Source organism: Ambystoma mexicanum, chromosome 11, assembly GCF_040938575.1.
Source record: "Ambystoma mexicanum isolate Mex_15411 chromosome 11, UKY_AmexF1_1, whole genome shotgun sequence".
In the NCBI taxonomy this organism is placed as follows: Eukaryota; Metazoa; Chordata; class Amphibia; order Caudata; family Ambystomatidae; genus Ambystoma; species Ambystoma mexicanum.
Window position 1 is genome coordinate 24,543,833 of NC_090934.1, and position 23,828 is coordinate 24,567,660.

At 49.7% G+C, this 23,828-nt stretch overlaps 1 protein-coding gene across 1 annotated transcript in view; it reads right to left on the reverse strand.

The window, feature by feature from the left end:
- LOC138503015 (antizyme inhibitor 2-like) overlaps positions 1-23,828 on the reverse strand; it is a 1,350,137-nt gene that overhangs the window by 1,271,042 nt on the left and 55,267 nt on the right. The window lies entirely within an intron of this gene.

Sequence of the window (23,828 nt, forward strand, 5' to 3'; positions counted from 1 at the left end):
GAGTAGTAGTGGGAGGGGGAGAGTAGTAGTGGAGGGGGAGAGTAGTAGTGGAGGGGGAGAGTAGTAGTGGAGGGGGAGAGTATTAGTGGGAGGGGGAGAGTAGTAGTGGGAGGGGGAGAGTAGTAGTGGAGGGGGAGAGTAGTAGTGGGAGGGGAGAGTAGTAGTGGGAGAGGGAGAGTAGCAGTGAGAGGAGGGGAGTAGTAGTGAGGAGAGTAGTAGTGGGAGGATGAGAGTAGTAGTGGGAGGGGGAGAATAGTAGTGGGAGGGGGAGAGTAGTAGTGGAGGGGGAGAGTAGTAGTGGAGGGGGAGAGTAGTAGTGGGGGGGAGAGTAGTAGTGGAGGGGGAGAGTAGTAGTGGGAGATGGAGAGTAGTAGTGAGAGGAGGAGAGTAGTAGTGAGAAGAGTAGTAGTGGGAGGAGGAGAGTAGTAGTGGGAGGGGGAGAATAGTAGTGGGAGGGGGAGAGTAGTAGTGGAGGGGGAGAGTAGTAGTGGAGGGGGAGAGTAGTAGTGGGAGGGGGAGAGTAGTAGTAGAGGGGGAGAGTAGTAGTGGGAGATGGAGAGTAGTAGTGAGAGGAGGAGAGTAATAGTGAGGAGAGTAGTAGTGGGAGGAGGAGAGTAGTAGTGGGAGAGGGAGAGTAGTAGTGGGAGGGGGAGAGTAGTAGTGGAGGAGGAGAGTAGTAGTGGGAGAGGGAGAGTAGTAGTGGAGGGGGAGAGTACTAGTGGGAGATGGAGAGTAGTAGTGAGAGGAGGAGAGTAGTAGTGAGGAGAGTAGTAGTGGGAGGAGGAGAGTAGTAGTGGGAGGGGGAGAATAGTAGTGGGAGGGGGAGAGTAGTAGTGGAGGGGGAGAGTAGTAGTGGAGGGGGAGAGTAGTAGTGGGAGGGGGAGAGTAGTAGTAGAGGGGGAGAGTAGTAGTGGGAGATGGAGAGTAGTAGTGAGAGGAGGAGAGTAATAGTGAGGAGAGTAGTAGTGGGAGGAGGAGAGTAGTAGTGGGAGAGGGAGAGTAGTAGTGGGAGGGGGAGAGTAGTAGTGGAGGGGGAGAGTAGTAGTGGAGGGGGAGAGTAGTAGTGGGAGAGGGAGAGTAGTAGTGAGAGGAGGGGAGTAGTAGTGAGGAGAGTAGTAGTGGGAGGAGGAGAGTAGTAGTGGGAGGGGAGAGTAGTAGTGGGAGAACTAGCAGTACTGGAGGATGGTAGGAGTAGAAGAGAGGGGTGTAGTAAGGTGAAGCAGGAGGAGTGGTAACATCAAAAGGTGGGGGCAAAAACTAGGGGGAGTGAAACATTGGAGGCACAGAATTGGAGGGACAGAAGAGTAGTGAGTAGAGTAAGGTGAAGTGGGAGAGTAAGAGTAAAGAAGGGAAGAGGTACACATGGTCACACGAGAACCAGCCTGAGTCCACATGAGTAAGTGCAAGGCACTTTCCAAAATCCTTGAGCACACTAATGACTGGCTAGAGTAGGGACAGGCAGGAAGTCCCTGGGGGGAGTGGAGAGAGAGCCATTGTTTAGGGAGAGCATCCCTGGTCTAAGTGAAGAATGAGACAGTAGGGCTTTCCGATCAGTAGCACTAACCAGGGATTACATATGCCTGGGTTAGGGAGGATAGTAGCACTAACCAGGGATTACATACACCTGGGTTAGGGAGGATAGTAGCACTAACCTGGGATTACATACGTCTGGGTTAGGGAGGATAGTAGCACTAACCAGGGATTACATACGCCTGGGTTATGGAGGATAGTAGCACTAACCAGGGATTATATACGCCTGGGTTAGGGAGGACAGTAGCACTAACCAGGGATTACATACGCCTGGGTTAGGGAGGATAGTAGCACTAACCTGGGATTACATACGTCTGGGTTAGGGAGGATAGTAGCACTAACCAGGGATTACATACGCCAGTGTTAGGGAGGATAGTAGCACTAACCAGGGATTATATACTCCTGGGTTAGGGAGGATAGTAGCACTAATTTGGAATTACATACGCCTGGGTTAGGGAGGATAGTAGCACTAACCAGGGATTACATACGCCTGGGTTAGGGAGGATAGTAGCACTAACCAGGGATTACATACGCCTGGGTTAGGTAGGATAGTAGTACTAACCAGGGATTACATACGCCTGGGTTAGGGAGGATAGTAGCACTAATTTGGAATTACATACGCCTGGGTTAGGGAGGATAATAGCACTAACCAGGGATTACATACGCCTGGGTTAGGTAGGATAGTAGTACTAACCAGGGATTACATACGCCTGGGTTAGGGAGGATAGTAGCACTAACCTGGGATTACATACGCCAGTGTTAGGGAGGATATTAGCACTAACCTGGGATTACATACGCCTGGGTTAGGGAGGATAGTAGCACTAATTTGGAATTACATACGCCTGGGTTAGGGAGGATAGTAGCACTAACCAGGGATTACATACGCCTGGGTTAGGTAGGATAGTAGTACTAACCAGGGATTACATACGCCTGGGTTAGGGAGGATAGTAGCACTAACCTGGGATTACATACGCCAGTGTTAGGGAGGATATTAGCACTAACCTGGGATTACATACGCCTGGGTTAGGGAGGATAGTAGCACTAACACATACGCCAGTGTTAGGGAGGATATTTGCACTAACTTGGGATTACATATGCCTGGGTTAGGGAGGATAGTAGCACTAACCTGGGATAATATACGCCTGGGTTAGGGAGGAAATCCCACAGGAGACGAGAGAGAGGACCGTCCTCGGGCCCGCAATTTATCATTAAAAACCCTTGGACTGTCTCACAGACGCAGAGTAACTTTTGGGTCACCTGTGACAGTATAACAATGATGAGAGGTGGTGCTGCAAATACAAACACTGTAAAAGAGAAAGGGAGTAGGTCAGGGCTTTCTCAACAGTGGGCGCTTAACATCGGTAGGGGTGACAGTCGTCATGGAGACCGGATCCGCTGAGGACACTACAGAGCAGACGGCTAGACTGTAAAGCGTTCATCAACAGTGATGCGCCAATGAGATGGGGGAATCCAGATGGGGTGACGGTCTTGCTAGATTGGGAGGAGTTTCTGGAGGGCTATGTGAGGAATTCAGTGACCTGACCCTGTCCCAAGGGCAGAGAAGGACTCTAAGATCCAGGGAAACTGTACTACTGGGGCACTCGGGCCACTGCTGGCGGCAAACAGGGTGGGATTCTCAGAGCCTTCAACGCAGGTCACACCCCTTTTGATCAAGTGCAGAGAGATGCCTATGTTAATGAACAAACTGATGCTTTTTCCACCCTCCTTCCTTATCTTATTTTAACAATACTTATAAAGCGCATTGTTCGCCCGAAGGCATCATGGCGCTATAACCGCAGAAGTCTACGGACAGACTGGGTGGAGCAGAATCCTAGAAAAGCAAAGTCTTCAGGGCCCACCGAAAGGGAAGATAGGACTCAATGGCACGCAGGCAGAAAGGAAAGGAATTCCATGCGCTAGCCACAGTCACCGAGAAAGCACTGCCTTCAACCCGGGAGGGTCTGATCCTCGGAGGCTGAATAGGATTGGGATCGCAGAGATCTACGGGGGAATGTAAGGGCAGAACTCTGCATGAACATATCCTGCCCCTGTTTTATAGAAGGCTCTGTGAACGAAGCGCAGAGACTTGAACCTAATGTGCTGCTCAACTGGGAGCCAGTGGAGCTGGCCGAGAAGCAGCATCATATGAGCACCACACGGGGGTCGGGGGGGGGGGGGTGAGCACCGCCCTTGCTGCCATATTCTGCACCAACTTCAGACAGTGGAGCAAATATTGCGGGAGAGCCAGATACGGCACCTTACAGTAATCAATACTGCTGATTACCAAAGAAGATAACACCGGAGCATGGAATTTTGATGGAATATAAGGAAGGACCTTCCATAGGGTCCTCAGCTTAAAGTGTTCCTTCTGACAGATAGAGGACACCTGTTCGGCCATAGCCAGCGATACAGTGATCTTAACACCTACATCTTTCACCGGTGAGGCGGGTACAGGGAAAGGGCTGAGAATCTCAGGCCAGAACTGCGGGGTTGGAAGCATAGAAGGGGCAGCCATGCAAACCACCAGCACCTCTGTTTTCTCACTGTTCAACTTGAGCCAGTTCTTGGCCATCCAATCGCCCACTGCCTTCAAGCAACTCCTCAGCCGACCAGCCGTCTCTGGCTGAGATATGTCAAGTCGCTCAATAAATCGTCGGCGTTGGAGTAGCACAGGAAACAGTGCGCATGGATTATGCCAAGAAGTGGTTGGATATAAATGTTAAACAAGGTGGGAGATAGAAGCCCTGGGGGACTCCACACAGCAGTGGGACAGGCAGGGATTGAAAGGGTGGCAGAGACACAGATTGTGAATGTCCCGCCAGAAAAGAGGAGAACCATGCCAGGACCTGACCAGAGAGCCCACGGAGGAGAGACGGGAGATCCGGGTGGGGTGGTCTAAGGTTTCAAATGCCACTGACAGATCCAAAAGGATCAGGGCACCCACCCCGCCCTGGACCATCAGCAGCACCAGGTCGTCGACCACTGGTACCAAAACTGATTCTGTGCCTTGGCCAGGGTGAAAGCCCGATTGAAAGTGATAAAAAAAGCAGAACATTCCAAGAAGGTACTAAGGAGTGGTGAGACCAAAGACTCAAGCAATTTTTTTTTTTTTAAAAGCAGAGAGATAGGACGATAGTTAGAAAGGACCAAAGGGTCCAGACCTGGCTTTTTGAGCAGGGGAATTATGAGGGCATATTTGAGACAGTCGGGAATAACCCCCGAAGAAAAAAAGAATCATTAACAGCCCTAGCTATCCACGGAACAATCGCATCTGAGACATTTCCTAAAGCAGAGAGCGGGATGGGGTCGCTAGGCGACACCAATTTTAGTTTTTTTTATAGCAGCCAGAACATCCTGGTCTGAGAAGACTGGAAAGGAGGACCAGTGAGCAGCAGCTGTGTCCTGATTGAGGGGTGGACAGGGTGATAGCCCAGGCTGGACAGCCTGAGGGCAAGTCGTAGAAATGGCCTTACAAATTGTAGCTATCTTATCATCAGAAAATAGGGACAGGGAGTCAGAGAGTTCCTGTGCGGAAGGAGCGGTGGACTGGTATTTAGATTGTGCCGTTAGAGATTGAACTGCCTCAAATAGGACTTTGGGTTGATAAATGGCCTGTTCAATCTTGTCGATGAAGAATAATTGCTTAGCCGCTATGATTGCTTTTTGGTATTTAGCAGTGGCAAGACAGTAGAGGATTCTGTCAGATGGCAAATAGGCAATTCTCCATTTTCTTTCAGACTGTCTACGGCGAAGTTTAAGATCTTTAAGTTCATCCGTGAATGAGGGCTCAGAACGGTGAGACTTCACAAGACAGCGATTAGGAGGTGCAAGAGTGTCAGCCACTGATCTGAACGTCTGAGAGATGCTCATCAGAGTGCAGTCGGCGGTATTAGTGCAACCGTTCGGAATCAGGTGGCTGAGATTCTGAGAAGAGACAGCGTGCCAACAGCGCACTATGAGGAACTGTCGGGTAAGAGGAGAAGGGGAAATCTCGACCTTCGTGGAAAAAGGCACCACCATATGATCTGACCAAATATTATTATATGTTGTTGTTCAACTCTTGATTGTGCCCACACTCTATGGGCCCTCTACCTGTCTATGATTCCAATGAATTCTCTAAGCTTCCTTCCCAAGGAACCTATAGAGAATGAACAAACTCTACAAGTAGATGTCTCAAATATTGACTACTTGATCATTCATACTTAGGTACTACACTTTGTATGTCCTCAAATGTGAATGTCCTATGTTTTTGAAAATACTAGTGTATTACTACACCACTGCACTTCAAAATAAAACCCTTTTGTGCAGAAGAACAGTTTCATGAGACTTCTGTGACCACCCACACAAGGGGTTACCCACTCAGGGTGTAGCAGTGGTTACTCTTCAGCAGAGATCGACCTGACCTTGCTCATTCGTTTGTTGATACAAATAATAGGAAGCACAGGAAAGATAGATAGAGATGCTGGAGGGGCGAAAATAAAGTCGCCCAACTGATGCGTAGGGTAGGTTGCCAATTGAGAGAGATCCAGGTCCAGCATTGTTGCCAAGAACTGAATGGCCAGATGGCAGTTGGATTTGTTCATTGGAAGATTAAAATCCCCCACAATGATCAAATTGAAGTCTTTCTGTCGCAGCGAAGCCATGAGGGCCGGAAATTCATCACAGAATGTGCGTTCGTAACCCAGGGGGCGATACACTTGAAGAGCAAATAGAGTGCTGGTAGCAGACAGTGTAATATGAATAAGAATACCACCAATTTTCAAGGAGTGATTACATTGAATAGAAGCAACCTTAGTCTCTAATAAAGATTACAGCAACCCGTCCATCCGAGTGTGACAAGCTGCGATTGCAGTGCACCAACTCGTAGTTGCCCAAGTGAGGTGAAGGGCCTGGGAGAGCTGTAGGGCCTGGCAGAGCTGTAGGGCCTGGGAGGGCTGAGGGAGCTGAAGGGCCTAGGAGGGCTGAGAAAGCTGAAGGGCCGGGAAGAGCTGTAGGTAGAAGTATTGTTAAGATAAGGGCTGAGAGATCTGTAGGTCCAGGGAGGACTGAGGGAGCTGAAGGGCCTGGGAGGACCGAGGGAGCTGAAGGGCCAGGGAGAGCTGTAGGGCCTGGCAGGGCTGAGGGAGCTGAAGGGCCAGGGAGAGCTGTAGGGCCTGGGAGGGCTGAGGGAGCTGAGGGGCCGGGGACAGCTGTAGGGCCTCGGAGGGCTGAGGGAGCTGAAGGGCCAGGGTGAGCTGTAGAGCCTGGGAGGGCTGAGGGAGCTGAAGGGCCGGGGAGAGTTGTAGGGCCTGGGAGGGCTGAGGGAGCTGAATGGCCTGGTGTTAGGCAGAATCCTGTGCAGTGCCCTTAGGGACCACTACACACAATTAGGGCTGCAGGTGGCAATACAAGTTTTTCCATTTGGTACAAGCCTGTACTACTATGTCAGAGTGGTAGCAGTGGCGGAGCAGCCAGGCTTATCTCAAGAGTATATGAGCAGTAGCAGAGATTACACAAAGGACCACAATTACTGTGACTCAAGCAAACACTGATTCAAGGTTTCAGGTACAAAAATATAAGTACATTTATTTGTAAACACGATACTTCTATTAGATTTTAAAACCACACGAAAAATATACTACAACTAACCAATTCACTTTGTACAGGAAGAGCTGTAGGTAGAAGTATTGTTAAGATAAGGGCTGAGAGATATGTAGGTCCAGGGAGGACTGAGGGAGCTGAAGGGCCTGGGAGGACCGAGGGAGCTGAAGGGCCGGGGAGAGTTGTAGGGCCTGGGAGGGCTGAGGGAGCTGAATGGCCTGGTGTTAGGCAGAATCCTGTGCAGTGCCCTTAGGGACCACTACACACAATTAGGGCTGCAGGTGGCAATACAAGTTTTTCCATTTGGTACAAGCCTGTACTACTATGTCAGAGTGGTAGCAGTGGCGGAGCAGCCAGGCTTATCTCAAGAGTATATGAGCAGTAGCAGAGATTACACAAAGGGACCACAATTACTGTGACTCAAGCAAACACTGATTCAAGGTTTCAGGTACAAAAATATAAGTACATTTATTTGTAAACACGATACTTCTATTAGATTTTAAAACCACACGAAAAATATACTACAACTAACCAATTCACTTTGTACAGTAAGTCTCAAAGTAAGTACCCTGTGTTTGAATTGACCGGTGTTACGAACAAAACATGTTACCGCGAATACGATTGCGATCACTTTTTGACAGTTCGGTCTAATAACTAAACGCGTATCCGTGACATGAAATGCTACAGGGGCAAAAACACACTTAGCACCTGAGATACCCAGAGGGAGTTGGAGGCAAAAATCACATGCAATATTTTGGTTTGGCAGACAGAATCGAGAAACACTCAGAGACAGGAGTTCAAGAGTCAAAGGGCCGAGCAAGGGTTAAGTGACACCGGGGACCTGTTGCCGAAGATCACACAGTCAGACAGTTCACGATTCAACGTAGCCAAGAGTACATCGATATTGTCAATGTTCGGAAGCAAAAGTTATAAGAAGGAGGGAAGACAAGGGCAAGCCTTGAAGATGAAGAAAAGGGGTTCATCCTGTTTCCTCTTATTCCAATGGTGCAGCTGGTGCCCTGGCAGTTGTTCCTGTTGGTGTCCCGCAGACCCACGGTTCCTGGAGCTTCGAGGTGAAGGAGGACGTCTGAAGGGGGTCTGCACCACACAGGGATGAAGCCGGCAGCAGCGACAATGAATAAAAGGTGCGCTCCTTAAAAACAGGAGAGGCTCTTCAGGTGGCTATCTGGACCACTACAGCAGTGTGCAGCGATTTCGACCACGAAGGCGACCTCTGGCTGAAGAAGATGAGCTGGTTATCCCCACCAGGCTCAAGTGAGGAAGACTCCGGGCTGGATCTTCTCTAGTCGTCGAAGGGTAGATAGCTCAGGACTGCAGCAGGGCTTCACCGGGACGGGGTAGTTGCAGCAGTCGGCATTCTCTCTGCTTCTCTTTGATTCCTTGTAGTTCCAGTGGCGACTCTGACTTCTAGCCCAAGAGACCAGCCTTTTATGCACAAAAACCCCCATTCACACAGCCTGGCTGTCAATCACCCAGCAGGGGGGTTGTCCAGCCTGGACAACCACCTCAGCCAATCATGGCAAAGTGCGACTTGGGTTTCCTAGGATACCCTGTGCAGGGGATGACTACACCCCTCCCTCACATTCAGCCCACCGAGACACCCAGGCGCCTGGTGGGGGGCTTCTGGGCAGAAGCTCGACAAAAGATGGTGATCAAAGAAGGCGAACCTAGTTTGCTGCGCAAAGTAAAATACAAGAAGGACTTTAACAAAGAGAAATGGTGAATAAAACCAACCGGAGCCAAAAGAAAGACAATTTGGTCAAGCGGGTTTATGTTCGAGGCTAATATAATAGCCTAAAAAGATACCACGTTTATCTAATATAATCACGGTAGAAATGTTAGGTTAGATACCACTGCCACCAGCCAAGTCTAAATGTTAAAAGAGCAAAACAATGCTCTAGCAGATACAGATAAAAAGGGATACGAAGTAACCCTTTCCAGTACTCCATGGAAGATGGGGTGTACTGGATCTGTGGTAGATTGACTAGGTAAAGTTAATGGTAACTTTACCCTTTTCTGGGGGACTGTAGTCAGCCTCAGAAATGGAGTCGGGGAAGTCTCAACGACAACCCTGTGCCATGGCACTGAAGGTGCCGTGTGACACGCAAAAGAAGTGGGCTACTGAAGTGGTGTACTTCAGAGTCCACAATCACAAAAACAGAGAAATATACCTGGCAAAACACAGGTAAGTGGGGGGGAAAGCTCACACTCTTACCAATTGGAAAGAAATAAACTCCAGAAGTCCAGCAAAGCTGCTGGGGGACTCACTAGGTGAGGGAAATTAGCCATCAATGAGAATTCTCCCTAACACCTGGGAGGACCGAGGGAGCTGAAGGGCCTGGGTGAGCTGTAGGGCCTGGGAGAGCTATAGGGCCTAGGAGGGCTGAGGAAGTAAGGGCCTGGGAGGGCTGAGGGAGCTGAAGAGCTTGGGAGAGCTGTAGGGCCTGGGAGGGCTGAGAAAGCTGAATGGCCGGGGAGAGCTGAAGGGCTTTGGGCAGGGCCTGTGAGAAGTGCATGGACTTCAAGAGATGTAGGGCCTGGGAGAGCTGAAGGGCCCGGGAGGGCTGAAGGGCCAGGTAGGGTGGAGTGAGCTGAAGGGCTCATGAGAGCTGAAGGGCCTGGGAGAGCTGAAAGGCTTAGAAGAGGTGAAGGGCAGAGGGCGCTAGAGGACCACCCAAGATGGTGGATCCTCTGTGAGCTCCCCAAGGGCTCCGAATAAATCCTGTCGAATCGCAGCGATCCTGACTTTTTGGTGCGATTCTCTGACACCTACGAAACGCTGGGAACTCTGCGGCGGTTTATAATAGATTTTTAAAAATCGCACCGAAAATTGCCCGGGGGTCCCTGCTGTGCCTGGTGGCGTGGCCCGCGCTGAATCGGGCCTGCAGAGCCGTGACCGGCGCCCTCCCCCACCACCTGGGAGGTGCCGAAGGAAGCTGTGGCAGAGTTTCAGCGCACGGTTGCTGGCAGCCCCGCGGTCCCAAGAGAAGAATACCCACATCCGAAGATCCAGAGCGGGACGCGGGTCGGGCCTGTGGCCCTGAGGCAGCCCCAGAGCCAGAGCTCTGTTGCGGTGCGGCCGCGGTGGAGGAGGGGCCGGCCGGCATGGTCATCGGCCGGTGCTGGCGAGGGCCGATCGCCGAAGGTGAGGAGTGCGGCGGGGGCCCCGAAGACACCCTGGGCGAGGGCGAGGGTGTGCAGAGGGAGCCATCTGAGCGTGGAGGTCGCGCGGGAGGAAGGTAGTAGTGGGCGGCCTCCCCACGGTGCTCTGCCGTGCTCACCTGCACACGGACGCCGAGTCCCAGCACACGAGGGAGAGCTGAGAATGTGAGGCTCTCTCCGAACCAGGCTGCACACGGGACGGCTGCTCCAGGGGCCGTTGGCTGGATTGGGTGCCCGCTTCCGCACTGCGGCTGATGACCGGCATGGACCCAGAGGTTGGCCCCAGAACATCAAACAGCACGCTGGGACCCTACGGCGTGCGTTGTGCCCACGGAACATACCTGGGCCCTACGCCCATGCCTGCAGGTACTGCCTTAGCCCAAATATCAGCGTCCACCTCTATACACTCGGGGGGCAAGGCTGAAGAACTGCACCCATCCACCATCAAGAGCACCATATAGTACCACGAGACCGGCCGTCCCCCCCACCTGCGCGGGCGGCACATGGGCCCGGGCTCTCCCCCTGGAGCGGACCTTCCAGTAAGCAAACACACCAGACAGCCCGACCCCACCTGTTCCCTTACCCTCTGGTGGTGTGACACGCCTGACATTCGGATTGATAAGCGCCAAGATGGGCAAGCAAGACAAATCACAGCGGAAACTCAACTTTGACGCTGGGCCTGCATCCAAAACTCCAAGACATGAAAACTGCCCAGAGTCTCCACTCAACCATGGCGAACTGGAAGATGAACAACAGCGGCAGGTCGACATTCGCGAGATCCTCTTAGAACTCAAATCAGGGATTGGGAATCTAGACAGTAAAATGGACACGCTGTCGTCCAAGGTAGATCTTCTTCAACACCGGCTGGACAAGCACAAAGACAGGCTGGTCAACGCCGAGCAGAGCATCTCAGACCTAGACGACGGCGCTGCCTCGCTAACCACAGGAGTAACCTCCTTTGAAAACCAAATGAAAACTGTTATGGCTAAGAATGAGGATCTAGAGGGGCGTTCCCATCGAAATAACATAAGAGTGATCGGAGTTCGGGAACAAACATCTCCCAACAAAATGGAAGACCTCGTGGAGAAAATGTGCAGAGATCTATTCGGCGATACAGCACTCTCGCAATTATTTGTAGTTGAAAGGGCTCACAGGATTCCAAATACCAAACTGATCCCCGGAGCGCCTCTGCGCCGGATTATAGCCAAACTGTTGAATTATAAGGACCGAGATACCATCCTGAGGCTGGCAAGGGAGAAAGGGAAGCTTCAATATGGCGGAGACGCAATACAATTCTTCCCCAACTTCTCCCCAGCAGTTCAAGCCCAAAGAAGATCCTTCACTGCTGCTAAACAAAGGTTGCGGGAGAACCAAATAACATATTCGATGCTTTTCCCGGCAAAACTCTGCATCCAGTTTGAAGGTAAAGCCCACTTCTTCAATTCGCCCGAAGAGACCACCATGTTCCTAGATGAGCAAAGATGCAAAACCTCGAATGGTGGCCGGCAAATTTCCCGGAGGGAGCGCGCCGAAAGAAATCCGCCAAGACCCAAAGAAGCGCCGAAACAAAGTAGGATGATCTACGTCAAAGGTCAGGATTTAACACACCATGGAAAAGGACCACCTTCCCCTGGGGGGTCGCTGGTGTCCCGCGCGCAGTAGCAATATTTTTATTTTGCGGGGGAAACCAAACGGACAAGTTGGGGGTTGTCCGTGCAAGGTACTGTTTAACAACCGACCGATCCTGACTCGACTCTTCCCGACACCGCCGCGAGCTGCTCTTGTCTCAACGAACGCACCCGCTGCTCCAGATAGACCACTGCTCCACGATGAGCCACCTCAAGGCCGCTCCCAACCCAAGCACTCTGAACAGAGATTCCACCCATCCAATTCAAGGTAGCAACGTGGAACATTAGGGGAGGCAATGTCCCCGCAAAAATAAGGAAGATCCTGCAGTTCCTCAAGCGCCACAAAGTAGATGTAGCAATGATTCAGGAAACACATCTTACCCCGCAAAAAGAACGCCCCTGAACCCGCAACTGGGGCTGCCATCGCTACTTCTCATCCTACTCGTCATACGCCAGGGGAGTAGCCACCCTCATTAATCCCAAAGTTGGCTTTCGCATGAATAAAGTTGAAAGAGACAATGAGGGCAGAGGCCTCCTGGTGCAGGGTGTCATTGCCGGGAAAGATGTCACGTTCATAAACTCATACGGTCCCAACGTGGATGGAGCGAACAATTTCGATTGGGTCCTTTCCCGACTCACACAAAGTGGTCCAACAACCATCATCTGGGGCGGCGACCTTAACACCCACCTGGACCCTCAAAAAGACAAATCGCAGACCACCGCTATACAGACACCCAAGGCGAGCATTCAAGTGCAAGAGATTTGCAAGGCATTCAACCTAGTGGACATATGGAGGAATCAAAACTGGGAGAAATGCGAGTATACATTCCATTCCAGAGTTCACCATTCCAACTCATGTATAGATTACCTGCTTGTCTCTACCCAAAGTACATTCCAATGGGATTGTTGCCAGATCCTCCTAAAAATGTTTTCAGACCATGCCACAGTGACACTTGAATGCAACCTCCCCAATACAACATCAACGCTACTGCACTGGCGCTTCAAACCTGGTGCGCTGACGGACCAAGCATTCGCAGCTGAGCTTCGTGAGGAGATCATATCCTTCATAGACATCAATCAGGACTCAGTCGCCTCAGCGGGGACACCGTGGGAGGCATTAAAATGCTACATAAGAGGTGTGTGCATCGCTAAAGAAAACGGAATCCTAAAGACAATACGTCTTGAGCTAACCATCAGCGAAGATCGTCTGAAAGTCCTAGAGCAACAGATCACTATCGCCTTTTCCGAGCACACCCAGGAGGAACTCAAAGAAGAACTACTCAAATTCAGTGCGCTCGCAGAACGAGAGCTGAAGTTCCTACGCCGCAGCCATCAGATTTGCCAGTATGGTGAGGGGCAACGTCCTGGGACACTCTTAGCCCGCCTAATCGCCGCCGACAGAAAACCCACTCTGGTGGAAAGAATCCGCACCCCACAAGGGACACTAGTCCATACAGAACCAGAAATAACTGACACCTTCCGTGCCTTCTACCAAAACCTGTACAACACGCACTACTTAAACGATCCTGAACTCTTACACAACTACCTAACAGACACTGAACTATACTGGGTGGAGCACGAACTGCGCGAACCAGTAAACGACCCCATCATGCAGGAAGAGATCCTCGAAGCGATAAAGAGCCTGCCCAACACCAAAGCCCCTGGTCCTGATGGCCCAATTGGAGAATTTTATAAATCATTCGCCCTATTAGTAGTCCCCCTCCTGCTGAAGGTGTACGAGGAAGCAGCAGAGAAAGGCATTCTCCCGCTGACCCTAAGGAAAGCAAACGTAATTCTACTGCATAAAAAAGATAAACCCCCCCGAGGAATGCGGTTCCTACTGACCGATTTCCCTAATAAATCTAGACAATAAAATACTGGCCAAGATTCTGGCCACTAGGTTAATCCCTCTGATGCCAGCACTGATCCTTCCCGACCAAGCCGGGTTTGTACCTGGGCGCAACACAACATTTGGTATCAGGAGAATATTCTGAGCCATAGCAGCAGTAGAACCCACACAACAGGCAGCGGCAGTCCTCTTAAACGCCAAGAAGGCCTTCGACTCTGTCGAGTGGCCCTTCATGTTCGCGGTTCTCAGGCAACACGGTCTGGGAAACCAGTTTATAAAACTAGTGGCCCTACTATACAATAAACCCCAATCCACCATCATTTTAGGCTCATCGAAATCTGCGCCTGTCTACCTCCAACGTGGGACAAGACAAGGCTGCCCTTTGACGGCGCTAATATTTGCACCCTTGATGGGACCGCTGGCCTCTGGCCTGCGCTCCCGGCATCTTCACAGAGGACTTTCTATGGGTCACCACAGGGTCGTCATCTCCCTCTGTGTGGACGACGTAGTGCTATTCATACAAAACCCTAATGAAAATTTAAATCCCATAATGCATGAGATAATTAAATTCAGTTTAGTCTCCGGCCTGAAAATCAATCACTCCAAGTCGATAATCTTCCCCCTAACGCATTGGACCAGCAAATTTAAAGACAAATTTAATTTCAAGAGGGAATGGGCCCACGTACGATATCTTGGGATCCTCCTGTCGCTGAATCACAAAGAACTTTTCCAGGACAATTACAAAATCACATTTAAATCTCTTCAAGAGAAGGTGGTCAGATGGAAATCACTCCCACTAACGCTCTGGGGTAGGGTATCTCTGGTGAAGATGGTAATTTTACCTAAACTCCTTTACCTGTTCACCAACATACCACTCCTGCTCCCTCAACACTTTCTGGGGAAACTAAAGAGCCTCATTGTTGAGCTGATCTGGGCTGGCAAACCGGCAAGGGTGGCTTATTCGACTCTCATACTGCCGACAACCAGGGGCGGGCTCGCACTCCCCGACCTAGAACGGTATTATTGGGCCGCACAGGGACACTTTCTCAGCTATTGGTACTCCACTCACTTTGTCAGACCCCACGTATTGAGAGCAGTGATAATTAGCCAACTACCGGTACCACATTCCACACTAAATGGGGTGCTCATAACGGACGCAATCTGAAAAATAATTGCCCAAAAATACAGGTTACTAGTCAGATACTCTCCGATACTACCCATAAGGTTCATTCCAGGGATACCTCTGCCGAACGAGAAAGTTTTCCTTCAATGGGCAGATAAAACACAAATTCAATCACTGGGCGACCTTATTGTTGAAGGAACATTCTTATCTCCCCAACAGGCTAGGGAGAGAGGCGGCACCTCCTCTCTAGACGTATTTATATATTTTAGGCTGCGTTATGCCATCCAGGGAATTTTCCCATCCTTCCCACAGCAACCTCCAACTTGGACACTACTCCACAACACCATACAAGCGCAAGGGAAAGAGAGCTAAAGAACTTGAGAGAGCCGAGAAGCATGAGAGAGCCAAGCGGCCTTAGAGAGCAGAGAGACATGAGGGAACTGAGAGGTGGGAGCGAGCTGAGACGTGTGAGAGCTGAAGGGACCAGAGTGGCCAGAGCAAACTGAGAGGCCTGAGAGGGAAGAGAGAACTGAAGGTCCTGGGAGAGCTGCAGGGCATGGGAGAGCTGAAGGTCCTGGGAGAGCTGAAGTGCCTGGGAGGGCTGAAAGGGGCTGGGGGAGCTGATGGCCTGGGGGAGCTGTAAGGCCCGGGGGAGGTGAATGGCCTGGGGGAGGTGAAGGGACTAGGAGAGCTGAAGTGCTTGGGAGAGGCGTAGGGCCTGGGTGAGCTGGAGGGCCTGCGAGAGGAAGGGACTGGGCAGAGCTTAAAGGGGCTCGTCGAGCTGAAAGGGGCTGGGAGAGCTGGAGGGCCTGGGGGAGCTGGAGGGTGGCCTGGGAGAGGTGTAGGGCCTAGGAGAGGAAGGGACTGGGAGAGCTGTAGGGCCTGGGAGAGCTGTAGGGCCTGAGAGAGCTGGAGGGCCTGGGAGAGCTGGAGGGCCTGGGAGAGCTGGAGGGCCTGGGGGAGCTGAAGGGCCTGGGTGAGGTGGAGGGCCTAGGGGAGCTGAAGGGCCTGTGGGAGCTGGAGGGCCTGGGGGAGCTGAAGGGCCTGGGAGAGGTGGAGGGCCTGGGAGAGCTGAAGAGTCTGGGAGAGCTGAAGAGCCTGAAGAGCCTGGGGAAGCTGAAGGGCCTGGGGAAGCTGAAGGGCCTGGGAGAGGTGGAGGGCCTGGGGGAGCTGTAGGGCCTGGGAGAGGTGGAGGGCCTGGGGGAGCTGAAGGGCCTGGGGGAGCTGGAGGGCCTGGGGGAGCTGAATGGCCTGGGAGAGCTGGAGGGCCTGCCTGGGAGAGCTGGAGGGCCTGGGGGAGCTAGGAGGCCTGGGAGAGCTAGAGGGCCTGAGAGGGAGGGGGAACCTGGAAGAGCTGCAGGGCCTTTGAGAGCTTGAGGGCTTGAGTGAGCAGAAGAGCTTGCATAGTCCTCTTCCTGTTGCACACACATTTCTTTCCTAGTTCTCTTCCTGTTGCACACTGTGATGCTGGACATGCATTGGAGGGACAGGGCCTCTCTGTCCTTGTCCTGTAGTCCTTTTTCATTGTGTTCTGTATTGTTTTCTGGCCAGGAGTCCATGTGGGACTCCTGGCAGTGCAACTCTTCCTGTTTTTGGTTTGGTGTACAGCCCCATGGGATACCCTTATGGCACCCATGGGTGGGAGTACAACCCTGTGCCCCTAGTGTATGTTTTTGGGCACCTGTGGGTGGCCCGCAGAGCAGAGTATGGGCTGGTGGCAGCTCCATGCTGAATTTGACAGGTGCTCTGAGTATCCTCCATTTTGGGATGCCCAGGCCCTGCCATTGGAATCAGTTGATTCCTGATGGAAAACAAGATGGCCCCTGTGGCCTCTTGCTTTCTATTGCCTGTTATCTTGTTTTCCCAAAGTCCTGGGAAGCCCTGACTCTGTCCCTTCCCCCTGACTGGCTGTTGGGTGGCAGTTCCATATATGGTGTTGCTGTGAAGTCCAGTCCAGACTGGCTGGAGCCTTCCCAGTGACTGTGTGTGGGTGGGACCTGGGTGAATGGAGTGTGTGACCAATATGCACTTCTTGTTGTGGCTGTCTGGTTTCTGGCATGAGAGACAAAGACTGAGACAGCCCTGCCTGAAACTGGCCTGAATGCAGTGTGTAGTGTTGAAGGGCTGGGTACTTGTCCCAATCCACATTCCTTGTTGTGAGTGTCTGAGAGGGAGGAGGATGGCCTGAATGCACTGTGTGACTAATTGGCTGATTGACTGCATGAATGCCCTTCTGTATGATTGGCTGCTGAGAGTGACTCAGCAGTGTGGATGAGAGACAGAATAGTATATCTGGGGACCTCTCACCACTGGAAATTGTTCAGAAGCTGTGTCTACACTTGAAGAGTAATTGGAACTGCTGATCCTCGACGCCCAGCTGGAAGAAGAAGACTTGCTGTTGCATTTGCTTCGACCTGATCTGAAAGCTGCAGAATTCGTCGAAGACTGATCCAAGAGAGGACTTGGTAAGGCGCCCTCTTCCCGTGCTCCGACGGACCATCGAGCAGCGCTGACCTTTGCCGACGCTCCCTGGAAGTCAGACCCTCGAAAGGCTGGCGACCCGAGACGGGACCGCGGAGGAGAACGAAGTGAAGCACCCGGACTTCACCGCTGTCGAAGTCCATTGCCATCGACCAGGGTTCGTAGGTTTGTGTGACCGCTGGAGGCCCGACGAAGTTGTGTTGCCCAGACGCGGGGACCGCTTGACGCTGTGCCGCCGACGATCGGAGCCGTCCGCTCCTTTGCCTAAGATTGTTGAATCGAAGGACTCCCTTGTCCGCACCGATGACCGCTTTATCCTGCCGGAGAGAGTCGAGGCCGCCGCCGCGCCGAGGAGAATCCGCCAGTGGGTTTCCCGCCACCTGAAGACCACAAAGACTTTGACGACTCGACGCCCTTGCTGGGCCACAGTTCTTCCGAAACTCTTTGTGGTCCTGAACAATCACTCGCCGAGGTGCCACGCACACGTCATCCTCACAGTACGTCGCCGACGAGCACCGCCTAGATCGACGCCGTGGTCTCAGCACCCTCGAACTTCTCATCGACGCCGTCGATGCCAAGTTCACCCTCTTCGACGCCTCTCGACGATCCGTGGCTCCTGCTTTAAAGGGAGTCACTCAAGAAGGATCCATCGATGCATCTTCGAAGAACTCTGCTCCACCAAGTACATTGGGGGGGTAAAAGCATTACAGGAGAAAGTAAGACTATTGCTCAATATATGGACTGGGCTTGTGCTATATCTTTATTTTACAGGTTGCCCAGGTGGGGGGATCTCCACACAGAACTGTGCTTAATGGTAGAGGCCAGTAATCTGCCTATTGTTTCAACCATCTTGCTTTCCTTCCTATCTCTATTGCTGGTTTTCTTGTTATTGATCTGTGTGACATTCTGACAGTATAGTTGACGCACTTTAATGAGATCTGATAATATTGGTGGTACCACTTTAGAATTGTATATATTTGCCATTGTTGATTTCTGAGTACAAAGTGCGTTATTGTGATAGTGTACAAACCTTTGAATATTAATTATATAAAGACTGTGTTTTCAGTAATACAGTGTGTGGACATTCCTTTGTGGGGGTTCGGGGACTACACTGTACTTAAGAACCAGCCTGCATCACCTCCTGAGAAGCTAGGCCTTGATTGCTCGTCCATTGCTACCACAATAGAGAATCTTGGCTGGGGTCTTTTGTGCCTCTCCTCTACCATATAGAGAGCGGAAGTACAGACACCCCCCACCGGTATCTTTACACACACTACACCTTTATTTCCTAGTTCTCTTCCTGTTGCACACTACACCTTCCTTTCCTAGTTCCCTTGCTGTTGCACACTACACCTTTCTTTCCTAGTTCTTTTGCAGTTGCACACTAAACCTTTCGTTCCTAGTTCTCTTCCTGTTGCACACTACACCTTTCTTTCCTAGTTCTCTTCCTTTTGCACACTACACCTTCCTTTCATAGTCCTCTTGCTGTTGCACACTACACCTTTCTTTCCTAGTTCTCTTCCTGTTGCACACTACACCTTTCTTTCCTAGTTCTCTGACTGTTGCACACTACACCTTTCTTTCCTAGTTCTTTTGCCGTTGCACACTAAACCTTTCGTTCCTAGTTCTCTTCCTGTTGCACACTACACCTTTCTTTCCTAGTTCTCTTCCTTTTGCACACTACACCTTCCTTTCATAGTCCTCTTGCTGTTGGACACTACACCTTTCTCTCCTAGTTTTCTTGCTGTTGCACACTACACCTTTCTTTCCTAGTCCTATTGCTGTTGCACACTACACCTTTCTTTCATAGTTCTCTTCCTGTTGCACACTGCACCTTTCTTTCCTAGTTCTGTTGCTTTTGGTCACGACACCTTTCTTGCCTGGTTCTCTTGCTGTTGCACACTACACCTTTCTTTCATAGCTCTCTTCCTGTTGCACACCACACCTTTCTTTCCTAGTTCTCTTGCTGTTGCACACTACACCTTACTTTCCTAGTTTTCTTGCTGTTGCACACTACACCTTTCTTTCCTAGTCCTATTGCTGTTGCACACTACACCTTTCCTTCCTAGTTCTCTTGCTGTTGCACACTACACCTTTCTTGCCTAGTTCTCTTGCTGTTGCACACGGTTCCCAGTCAATTGGTCGAAAATATTTGGTCGACAGGACAATTGGTCGACACCATTTGGTCGAATGCCAAATGGTCGAATTTTTTTTTTTTTTTTTTTACACTTTTTTTTTTTTTTTTGGGGGGGTCCCCCCCCCCCCCAAACCCCTTTTTTTTCTTTTTTTTTTTTTTTCGACACACGAAAACCCACAAAACACATATATATTAAAAAAAAAAAAAATTCGACCATTTGGCATTCGACCAAATGGTGTCGACCAAATGTCCTGTCGACCAGTTTGCTGTCGACCAATTGACTGGACACCGTTGCACACTACACCTTTCTTGCCTAGTTCTCTTCGTGTTGCACACTACAACTTTCTTTCCTAGTTCTCTTCCTGTTGCACACTACACCTGTATTTCCTAGTTCTCTTCCTGTTGCACACTTGAGCTTTCTTGCCTAGTTCTCTTCCTGTTGCACAGTAGACCTTTTTTCCTAGTTCTCTTCCTGTTGCACACTATACCTTTCTCTCCTGGTTCTCTTGCTGTTGCACACTAAACTTTTCTTTCTACTTCTCTTCCTGTTGCACACTACACCTTTCTCTCCTAATTATCTTGCTGTTGCACACTACACCTGTATTTCTTAGTTCTCTTCCTATTGCACACTAGACCTTTTTTCCTAGTTCTCTTCCTGTTGCACACTAGACCTTTTTTCCTAGTTCTCTTCCTATTGCACACTACACCTTTCTCTCCTAGTTCTCTTGCTGTTGCACACTACACCTTTCTTTCCTAGTCAATTGCATTTGCACACTACACCTTTCTTTCCTAGTTCTCGTGCTGTTGCACACTAGACCTGTCTTTCCTAGTTATCTTGCTGTTGCACACTACAACTTTCTTTCCTAGTTCACTTCCTGTTGCACACTACACCTGTATTTCCTAGTTCTCTTCCTGTTGCATACTAGACCTTTCTTGCCTAGTTCTCTTCCTGTTGCACACTAGACCTTTTTCCTAGTTCTCTTCTTGTTGCACACTAGACCTTTTTTCCTAGTTCTCTTCCTGTTGCACACTGCACTTTCTCTCCTAGTTCTCTTGCTGTTGCACACTAAAATGTTCTTTCTACTTCTCTTCCTGTTGCACACTACACCTTTCTTTCCTAGTTATCTTGCTGTTGCACACTACACCTCTTTCCTAGTTCTCTTGCTTTTGCACACTGCACCTCTTTGCTAGTTCTATTGCTGTCACACACTACACCTTTCTTTCCTAGTTCTCTGGCTGTTGCACACTACACCTTTCTTTCCTAGTTCTCTTCCTGTTGCACACTAAACTTGTCTTTCCTACTTCTCTTCTTGTTGCACACTACACCTTTCTTTCCTAGTTCTCTTCTTGTTGCACACTACACCTCTCTTTCCTAGTTCTCTTCCTGTTGCACACTACACCTTTCTTTCCTAGTTCTCTTGCAGTTGCACACAATACCTTTCTTTCCTAGTTCTCTTGCTGTTGCACACTACACCTTTCTTTCCTAGTTCTCTTGCTGTTGCACACTACACCTTTCTTTCCTAGTTCTCTTCCTGTTGCAGACTACACCTTTCTTTCCTAACTCTTGCTGTCACACACTACACCTTTCTTCCTAGTTCTCTGGCTGTTGCACACTACACATTTCTTTCCTAGTTCTCTTGCAGTTGCACACAATACCTTTCTTTCCTACTTCTCTCCCTGTTGCACACTACACCTGTCTTCCCTAGTTCTCTTGTTGTTGCACACTACACCTTTCTTTCCTAGTTCTCTTCTTGTTGCAGACTACACCTTTCTTTCCTAGTTTTCTTCTTATTGCACACAATACCTTTCTTTCCTCGTTCTCTTGCTGTTGCACACTACACCTTTCTTTCCTAGTTCTCTTCCTGTTGCAGACTACACCTTTCTTTCCTAGTTCGCTTTCTGTTGCACACTACACCTTTCTTTCCTAGTTCTCTAGCTGTTGCACACTACACCTTTCTTTCCTAGTTCTCTTGCTTTTGCACACTAGCCCTTTTTCCTAGTTCTCTTCCTGTTGCACACTAGACCTTTTTCCTAGTTCTCTTCCTGTTGCACACTACACCTTTCTTTCCTAGTCCTATTGCTGTTGCACACTACACCTTTCCTTCCTAGTTCTCTTTCTGTTGCACACTACACCTTTCTTGCCTAGTTCTATTGCTGTTGCACACTACACCTTTCTTGCCTAATTCTCTTCCTGTTGCACACTAGCCCTTTTTTCCTAGTTCTCTTCCTGTTGCACACTAGACCTTTTCCCTAGTTCTCTTCCTGTTGCACACTAGACCTTTTTTCCTAGTTCTCTTCCTGTTGCACACTACAACTTTCTTTCCTAGTTCTCTTCCTGTTGCACACTACACCTGTATTTCCTAGTTCTCTTCCTGTTGCACACTTGACCTTTCTTGCCTAGTTCTCTTCCTGTTGCACACTAGACCTTTTTTCCTAGTTCTCTTCCTGTTGCACACTATACCTTTCTCTCCTGGTTCTCCTGCTGTTGCACACTAAACTTTTCTTTCTACTTCTCTTCCTGTTGCACACTACACCTTTCTCTCCTAGTTATCTTGCTGTTGCACACTACACCTTTCTTTCCTAGTCAATTGCATTTGCACACTACACCTTTCTTTCCTAGTTCTCTTTCTGTTGCACACTACACCTTTCTTTCCTAGTTCTCTAGCTGTTGCACACTACACCTTTCTTTCCTAGTTCTCTTGCTTTTGGACACTAGCCCTTTTTTCCTAGTTCTCTTCCTGTTGCACACTAGACCTTTTTCCTAGTTCTCTTCCTGTTGCACACTGCACTTTCTCTCCTAGTTCTCTTGCTGTTGCACACTACACCTCTTTCCTAGTTCTCTTGCTTTTGCACACTGCACCTCTTTGCTAGTTCTCTTGCTGTCACACACCACACCTTTCTTTCCTAGTTCTCTTGCAGTTGCACACACTACCTTTCTTTCCTAGTTCTCTTGCTGTTGCACACTACACCTTTCTTTCCTAGTTCTCTTCCTGTTGCAGACTACACCTTTCTTTCCTAGTTCTCTTGCTGTCACACACTACACCTTTCTTTCCTAGTTCTCTGGCTGTTGCACACTACACCTTTATTTCCTAGTTCTCTTGCAGTTGCACACAATACCTTTCTTTCCTACTTCTCTTCCTGTTGCACACTACACCTGTCTTCCCTTGTTCTCTTGTTTTTGCACACTACACCTTTCTTTCCTAGTTCTCTTCTTGTTGCACACTACACCTCTCTTTCCTAGTTCTCTTCCTGTTGCACACTACACCTTTCTTTCCTAGTTCTCTTGCTGTTGCACACTACACCTTTCTTTCCTAGTTCTCTTCCTGTTGCAGACTACACCTTTCTTTCCTAGTTCTCTTGCTATCACACACTACACCTTTCTTTCCTAGTTCTCTGTCTGTTGCGCAATACACCTTTCTTTCCTAGTTCTCTTGCAGTTGCACACAATACCTTTCTTTCCTCCTTCTCTTCCTGTTGCACACTACACCTGTCTTCCCTAGTTCTCTTGTTGTTGCACACGACACCTTTCTTTCCTAGTTCTCTTCTTGTTGCACACTACACCTCTCTTTCCTAGTTCTCTTCCTGTTGCACACTACACCTTTCTTTCCTAGTTCTCTTCTTGTTGCACACAATACCTTTCTTTCCTAGTTCTCTTGCTGTTGCACACTACACCTTTCTTTCCTAGTTCTCTTCCTGTTGCAGACTACACCTTTCTTTCCTAGTTCTCTTTCTGTTGCACACTACACCTTTCTTTCCTAGTTCTCTTGCTGTTGCACACTACACATTTCTTTCTTAGTTCTCTTCCTGTTGCAGACTATACCTTTCTTTCCTAGTTCTCTTGCAGTTGTACACTACACCTTTCTTTCCTAGTTTTCTTGCTGTTGCACACTTCACCTTTCTTTCCTAGTCTCTTGCTGTTGCACACTACACCTTTCTTTCCTAGTTCTCTTGCTGTTGCACAATACACCTTTCTTTCCTAGTCTCTTGCTGTTGCACACTACACATTTCTTTCCTAGTTCTCTTCCTGTTGCAGACTATACCTTTCTTTCCTAGTCCTCTTGCTGTTGCACACAATAACTTTCTTTCCTAGTCCTCTTGCTGTTGCACACAATAACTTTTTTCCTAGCTCTCTTCCTGTTGCAGACTACACCTTTCTCTCCTAGTTCTCTGGCTGTTGCACACGACACCTTTCTTGCCTAGTTCTCTTGCACACTACACCTGTATTTCCTAGTCCTCTTGCTGTTGCACACAATAACTTTCTTTCCTAGTTCCCTTGCTGTTGCACACTACACCTTTCTTTCCTAGTTCTCTTGCTGT